Source organism: Gobio gobio (genome assembly GCF_949357685.1).
Source record: "Gobio gobio genome assembly, chromosome: 4".
Taxonomy (NCBI): Eukaryota; Metazoa; Chordata; class Actinopteri; order Cypriniformes; family Gobionidae; genus Gobio; species Gobio gobio.
In genome coordinates this window covers 51,895,627-51,904,098 of record NC_137100.1, presented here as the reverse complement: position 1 = coordinate 51,904,098, position 8,472 = coordinate 51,895,627, and positions in this window count along the sequence as shown.

Sequence of the window (8,472 nt, the reverse complement as noted above, 5' to 3'; positions counted from 1 at the left end):
TTTCTGTTTCTGTTTTCCTTCCCACAGTCAACCAATTAGATTGTGACACAGTTATAGTAACATTATTCTAAAAAGAGTGCATTTGAGATCTCTGGTATTCTCCTTGTAGCACAACAAGGTTTCAGGTTTGATAGTTTATTAGCCTCACGCACGAGGGTACATCACTCGGGTTTTGTGAGAAAAGTGTGTGACAATGGTTGTTTATTCATCCAAATGTACAGTTTGCCATTGAGAAATCTTATGTGACATTTTGTGAATATAGGTCCAGGCGTTAGATGTGAACGGTTGTCTTGGCACCTCATTTTCACTCGCATCTCAACAGAGCTTCGAGTGCCATGTGTTGGCAGAGGAAAGCTGTATGTCAGCAGTGGTTTGAGGCAGTGTGCAGTTAATCTCAGCCGTCTCTGGGAATGAAATCATGATTTCTATGAGATTACATGTGAAAGTGAAGGAAATTAACAGTTTTGAAGAAGCTGACTTGAAGGAATTTTAGTGTCAACTGCATCAAACTTTACATTAAGGCTGATTACTGATAGATGATATGGTTTTACATGATAAACTGAAAGGCTTTTTGTACAACTACAGTTTTTATTTTCTTAAAGGGATAGATCACCCAAAAATGAAATTTACTCACATTCTCACATAGTCATTTACTCACTCTCTTCTGCTGAACACAAAAAGAAGATATGATCAAACATCAACATGTTTGGTTACCAACATTCACTGTAAAAAAAAAAATTCAGGTCTCCAATTGAAAATGTTCTAGTGACCAATCACATCTACATTTTTTAGTTGGCCAAATTGAATTTCTGTGAATTGATGCAAAATTAATTTTTACACACAGAAATTCAATTTGGCCAACTAAAAAATGTAGATGTGATCAGTCACTAGAAAATGTTCAATTGGAGACCTGATTTTTTTACAGTGAATGTTGGTAACCGAACAGTTGATGGGCCCCATTTTTTCCATACTATGGAAGTCAATGGGGCCCCTGTTTGATTACCCATATTCTTCTAAATGTCCTTTGTGTTCAGCAGAAGAAAGAAATTCATACAGGTTTGGAACAACTTGAGGGTATGTAAAAGATGACAGAATTTACATTTTTGGGTGAACTATCCCTTTAAATACGTAAAGTGGGATTTAATGAATGCAAAATGAATGTAGGCCAGCAGCTTGGTTGGCCTTCATGTCATTTTATATAAATATAGGCTAATTGTCCTCTCTAGTGTAGGTGCAAGTTGATAATTTTTTTTTTACTTCCCAAACCTATTCTAAGAATTTCAGTCTAACTGCCCAATTAATTTTTATGTAGCAAGTAAGAATTCATATCAGTCGTGTTTACTATATAGATCAACCGTGTGTTACCTGATGCAAAGGATGATTCCTTAATGCTACAGCCTGTATTCATTTTTGGCTTTAAAAGCCTTTCATTATTTTTTACAGGAAATTGTGTTCTTCACTCATTTGGGTTGTTTGACTTAATCAGCTCAAGTGTCTTGTGCTATGCTGGCAAATTACCCAAAGCAACTTTGTTTGTGAGTTCAGCTCAGCAGGTGTTTGGCTTGTGGACCTACTAAAAATTTGATGAAAAGCCATTATACAAATATATATAAAAGTATCAATCTGTCCTCTATTTAACCGGTGTGAGGAAGAGATAACCTGCTCAGCAGATGCTGATCTTGTTGCATGCGACTGGATTAGGAGGATGAGTTCTCTCTTCCCTAATGGGAAGGAGAAAATTCACACAGGGGCATGGTATTACGATCTGATACCAAATACAACCATAGTATTTTTAAATGGTAATTAACTTTATGAAAGGGCAGTGAAACATAATAAAAATGTATAACATGTTGATTAGGTATTGTTGCCTTCAGTTCTTTATTTTTTGAAATTCACATTCATACAGATTTGACATTTATTCAGTATGCCTATTCAAGGGGTCTGAGATGTCAAAACCTGTCAAATAAACATCTTTCAATAAATACACCAAAATAAAAATTAAATTAAAAAAATAAATACGTATAAATTCAGACAGTGAACAATATAGCAGCTTACAAACTGTGCAAATTCAGAAAAAAACGTTGTAGTATGTATGTGGTTAAAATTGTGTTCAGTTTTAACAACTTGTATTATAGGGTTTTGTCTTAATACGATCCTCGTGGAGCTTTAGCCTCGATTCCACTGACATGGAAGACGCTAAGGGCTTCATTAATATTAATGTAGTCATACTGACGTTGATTTGAAACCGCCCAATAGCGAACTGTTGGATCCCGACTATTAAGTAGCTCGTGCAGACGTTGCGCGGTTCTTGTCCAATGGCGAAGCATAGACTCATTAATATTCAGAAGCAAGCCTTCGCCATAGTAGAGTTCAGTTCACGGCGTCTTTCTCTTTCATCCATAGGGATTGTCACCTGCGTCGAAGAGGTTTGTAGACACAAACTGCCATTCCAATCATTATCACCAACAGTGTGGACAGAACACTTAAAAGAAGAACTGCAGGAGGAGATAAAATAAACAAATCAAATAAATATGCTGATACCTAGTAATTTACAACACATTAAGTTACCGTGAAATCAACATGGTTTTAAGTGTTTAACTTACAGTCCAATTTAGCATTATACAAACGTCAGCCTTTATAAAACCGAATCAATGATCAACTGTGATGTCAGGTATAATGACACTGGCAGGTTCACCCATTGTGGATGTGACAGGCCTGACACAGGTTCAGTCGCGTGTCGTGTGTATTCATTTCTTACCCAGGTTTTGCCTCAGCAGGACTTCATAAGGTCTGCCATTTACTTTGGACTCTCCCAGTTGAGCATTTCCAGATTGGAAAAACGTTATGCAGCAAGCGATGATGAGAGAGATCAGGCGTGCTGACATTGTCGCGAAACAGTAAGAAGGATGCAACCCAGCAGCTCAACGCTGGGTCCTAACGCCGTCGGTTTAAACAACATCAACATCTAGTGGACGCCGTTTGGTTTCAACCGCGATTATGCATCAATAACTTGTCCATAATGTTATTGAGGCAGACTTTTTACATTTTTACTATAAATCCAATGATGATAGGGGAATTTATATTTTTTGCACACAATGTAGGCCTAGGGCACTTCTATTCTTGATTCTGTTTGGTCAGTATTTTTATTACAGGCCAAAATGCCTTCATTTTTAGTTTGTTTTGTTGATAGATTCATAGTTTTCTATGCTGTAATTGTTTTTTTATACTAATAAGTTAGCTTTTGCATGAATCTATTAGATAATTATTTAAACTAAATCTATATTTCATGTTATGTGTCCCAGTCATTATCACAAAATTAACCCCTTAACCAAGCTTTTTTTTCTGTAAGTGTGCAAAGATTGTTTTGGATGAGGCATTGTACACATGGTTAATTTTGACCATATAAATAGTTTCCATTTAGAATCGCATTCATGTTAAATCTGTATTTTTAAATAGGGGTGAGCGGGGCACAACCTAATGCGGATACTTCCACACATGCCAGCATGACAAAACTTAGTGTATTTACTTGTTGCCATATCAACACTATATAGAGAAAAAATAGTGCCAAAATTAAAAAAAATATTTGGAAGATATCACTGAACATTTATTTAACCATAGCTAAATTTTTCATCTAAATTTTTAGTTTTATATAAAATAAGACAAATCTGCTGTCATTTTAATCTCCAATCTGTTATTTAGCCATTTAGATAGTCTTTTCATGTTTATCTAACCAGCAGAAGACAACATCTCTGTTCCTTGGACTCAACCATTCAGTTGAGCCTAAGAAACCTTGGTGTTCTGTTTGACCATTCAATGTCTCTGGATGGTCATTCTAGACAGTTGGTCAGAAACTGTTTTTATCACCTGAGAAACATCTCTAAACTGAGGACCTTTTTGCCAAAAGATACCATGGAGTTGATTATTCACGCTTTCATTTCTTCACGTTTAGACTACTGTAATTCTCTTTTTACTTGTTTTAACAAATCCTCACTGAGTCGTCTCCAAATTGTGCAAAACGCTGCAGCCAGGCTTCTAACAGGAACCAACAGAAGGGCACACATTACTCCAATCTTATTTACATTACATTGGTTGCCTGTCAAATACAGAATTGATTATAAAATCTTAGTTCTAACTTTTAGAGCACTACAAGGTCAGACCCCCCAATATATCACAGACTTGCTGTGTCACCATACTCTTCCTCTCGTACTCTTCGTTCTTCTGGTCAAAATTTTACTTACTTACTTACTTACAGAAGACACTAGCCCGGGTTTAGATCCTAGTTGCGCTGGTGGGGTGCGTTGTAACACTGCGTTACAATGAGCCCCTATTAGAACTATGCTAATAATTTTATGATGTTAGTGATATAATTCACATTAACAACTTTTATGAATTCTATTGAGAACCCATGAGAAAGAGTTGACTAAAGACTGAGAGTCAATGTATGTTTTGAACTATGCTGTATAGCTGTTTTGTGGTGTGTCCGTTGTCAAACTCAAAATTTAGTATATTTTTAATTATTAAATAGTGCCATAATTTTATATTAAAAAGTTAATAATTGTATTTCTTTGACAAAATATTTTAGTTTGTCTTGTATATTTTTGTGATTAGATCAGATAACATTTTAAGGTGTCATATGCACATGTTACAACGTACCCCGCCTCTGGGGCATGTTGTCACATTTCACTTCCATTCTTTGGGAGCAAATCAGAAAAGAGTATACAATGTATTAATGAAACAAAACCACATAATTGTACTAGATGTGTGAAATGTGAAATGAATAATAAATAAAAAAAAAATACTCTGAACCCTAAATAGATTTACACAAACTGAGAAAGTCAAAAAGCGTTAGGTTGTCCTCCGCTCTCCCCTACTAAAATAAATTCTGAATGATAGACCCATATTGAAATGCTCCATGCTTTAGATCAGGGATTGCCCAATTTTTTTCCCTAAAATATTTATTTGAAGATACCCCTTTTGAAATTTACGTTAATATTTCAGTAATTTAATAGCATATTTGCATTTTCACTGTCTGTTAGTGATCAAATGACATGTTTGACAATTTTTCCCAGGTATATATATACAGTGAGGAAAATAAGTTTTTGAACACCCTGCTATTTTGCAAGTTCTCCCACTTGGAAATCATGGACGGGTCTGAAATTGTCATCGTAGGTGCATGTCCACTGTGAGAGACATAATCTAAAAAAAAAATCCAGAAATCACAATATATGATTTTTTAACTATTTATTTGTATGATGCAAATAAGTATTTGAACACCTGTCTATCAGCTAGAATTCTGACCCTCAAAGACCTGTTAGTCTGCCTTTAAAATGTCCACCTCCACTCCATTTATTATCCTAAATTAGATGCACCTGTTTGAGGTCGTTAGCTGCATAAAGACACCTGTCCACCCCATACAATCAGTAAGAATCCAACTACTAACATGGCCAAGACCAAAGAGCTGTCCAAAGACACTAGAGACAAAATTGTACACCTCCACAAGACTGGAAAGGGCTACGTGGAAATTGCCAAGCAGCTTGGTGAAAAAAGGTCCACTGTTGGAGCAATCATTAGAAAATGGAAGAAGCTAAACATGACTGTCAATTTCCCTCGGACTGGGGCTCCATGCAAGATCTCACCTCGTGGGGTCTCAATGATCCTAAGAAAGGTGAGAAATCAGCCCAGAACTACACGGGAGGAGCTGGTCAATGACCTGAAAAGAGCTGGGACCACCGTTTCCAAGGTTACTGTTGGTAATACACTAAGACGTCACGGTTTGAAATCATGCATGGCACGGAAGGTTCCCCTGCTTAAACCAGCACATGTCCAGGCCCGTCTTAAGTTTGCCAATGACAATTTGGATGATCCAGAGGAGTCATGGGAGAAAGTCATGTGGTCAGATGAGACCAAAATAGAACTTTTTGGTAATAATTCCACTAAACGTGTTTGGAGGAAGAAGAATGATGAGTACCATCCCAAGAACACCATCCCTACTGTGAAGCATGGGGGTGGTAGCATCATGCTTTGGGGGTGTTTTTCTGCACATGGGACAGGGCGACTGCACTGTATTAAGGAGAGGATGACCGGGGCCATGTATTGTGAGATTTTGGGGAACAACCTCCTTCCCTCAGTTAGAGCATTGAAGATGGGTCGAGACTGGGTCTTCCAACATGACAATGACCCGAAGCACACAGCCAGGATAACCAAGGAGTGGCTCTGTAAGAAGCATATCAAGGTTCTGGCGTGGCCTAGCCAGTCTCCAGACCTAAACCCAATAGAGAATCTTTGGAGGGAGCTCAAACTCCGTGTTTCTCAGCGACAGGCCAAAAACCTGACTGATCTAGAGAAGATCTGTGTGGAGGAGTGGGCCAAAATCCCTCCTGCAGTGTGTGCAAACCTGGTGAAAAACTACAGGAAACGTTTGACCTCTGTAATTGCAAACAAAGGCTACTGTACCAAATATTATCATTGATTTTCTCAGGTGTTCAAATACTTATTTGCAGCTGTATCATACAAATAAATATTAAAAAAATCATACATTGTGATTTCTGGATTTTTTTTTTTAGATTATGTCTCTCACAGTGGACATGCACCTACGATGACAATTTCAGACCTCTCCATGATTTCTAAGTGGGAGAACTTGCAAAATAGCAGGGTGTTCAAATACTTATTTTCCTCATATATATATATATATATATATACACACACACTGGCCACTTTATTACATACACCTTGTTAGTACCGGGTTGGACCCCCTTTTGCCTTCAGAACTGCCTTAATTCTTCATGGCATAGATTCAACAAGGTGCCGGAAACATTCATCAGAGATTTTCGTCCATATTGACATGATAGCATTACGTAGTGCTGCAGATTTTGTTGGCTGCACATCCATGATGCGAATCTCCCATTCCACCACGTCCCAAAGGTTTTGAGTATAGTGTACTCATTGTCATGTTCAAGAAACCATGATTTGTGCTTTATAACATGGCGTTTTATTCTGCTGGAAGCTGCCGTCTGAAGATGGGTACACTGTGGTCATGAAGGGATGGACATGGTCAGTTACAAAACTCAGTTTTGGCTGTGGCTTTTAATTGGTACTAAGGAGCCCAGAGTGTACCAAGAAAATGTTCCCCACACATTTACAACACCAGCAGCCTGATCCGTTTATTCAAGGCAGGATGGATCCATGCATGTTGTTTAAGCAAAATTCTGACCCTACCATCTGAGTGTCACAGCAGAAATCGAGACCCATTAGACCAGCCAACGTATTTCCGATCTTCTATTGTACAATTTTTGCGAGCCCATGCAAATTGTAGCCTCCTGTTCTTAGCTGACATGAGTGGCACCTGCATGGTCTTCAAGGTTCAACGTGAAATTCAGAGATCAGAGATGCTCTTCTGCCGACCTTGGTTTTAACGAGTGGTTATTTGAGTTACTGTTGCCTTTCTATCAGCTTGAACCACTCTGGCCATTCTCCTCTAACCTCTGGCATCAACAAGGCATTCTTTCCCACAGAACTGCCGCTCATTGGATATTTTCTCTTTTTTGGATCATTCTCTGTAGAGATCAGTTTCTGAAATATTCATACCAGCCCGTCTGGCTCTAACAACCATGCCACGGTCAAAGTCACTTAAATCACCTTTCTTCCCCATTCTGATGAACTTCAGCAGATCGCCTTGACCATATGTACATGCCTAAATGCATTGAGTTGATGCCATGTGATTGGCTGATTAGATATTTGCGTTAAAGAGCAGTTGAACAGGCATACCTAATAAAGTGGCCAGTGAGTGTATGCTCATATATATATATATATATATATATATATATATATATATATATATATATATATATATATATATATATATATATATATATACATACACTACCAGTCAAAAGTTTGGAAACTGTACTATTTTTATTGTTTTTGAAAGAAGTCTCTTCTGCTCACCAAGGTGGCATTTATGTTATTAAAAATACACAAAAAGCTGTAATATTGTGAAATATTATTAAAATGTAAAATAACTGTTTTCTATTTGAATATATTTTAAAATGTATTTTTTTCCTGTAATGCAAAGCTGAATTTTGAGCATCATTACTCCAGTCTTCAGTGTCACATGATCCTTCAGAAATCATTATAATATGATTTGCTGCTCAAGAAACATTTATGATTATTATCAATGTTGAAAGCAGTTGTGTAAAACTTTTTTTTAGGATTCATTGATGAATTGAAAGTTCAAAAGAACAGTATTTATCTGAAATAGAAAGCTTTTTTATTTTTTACTTCTTTCAGAAAAAAAAGTTATTTTAAATTGTAAAAATTATTTCACAATAATACTGTTTTTGCTGTATTTTGGATAAAATAAATACAGCCTTGGTGAGAATAAGAGACTTCTTTAAAAAACAATCAAAACAGTAGTTTCCAAACTTTCGACTGGTCGTGTGTGTGTGTGTGTGTGTGTGTATATATATATATATA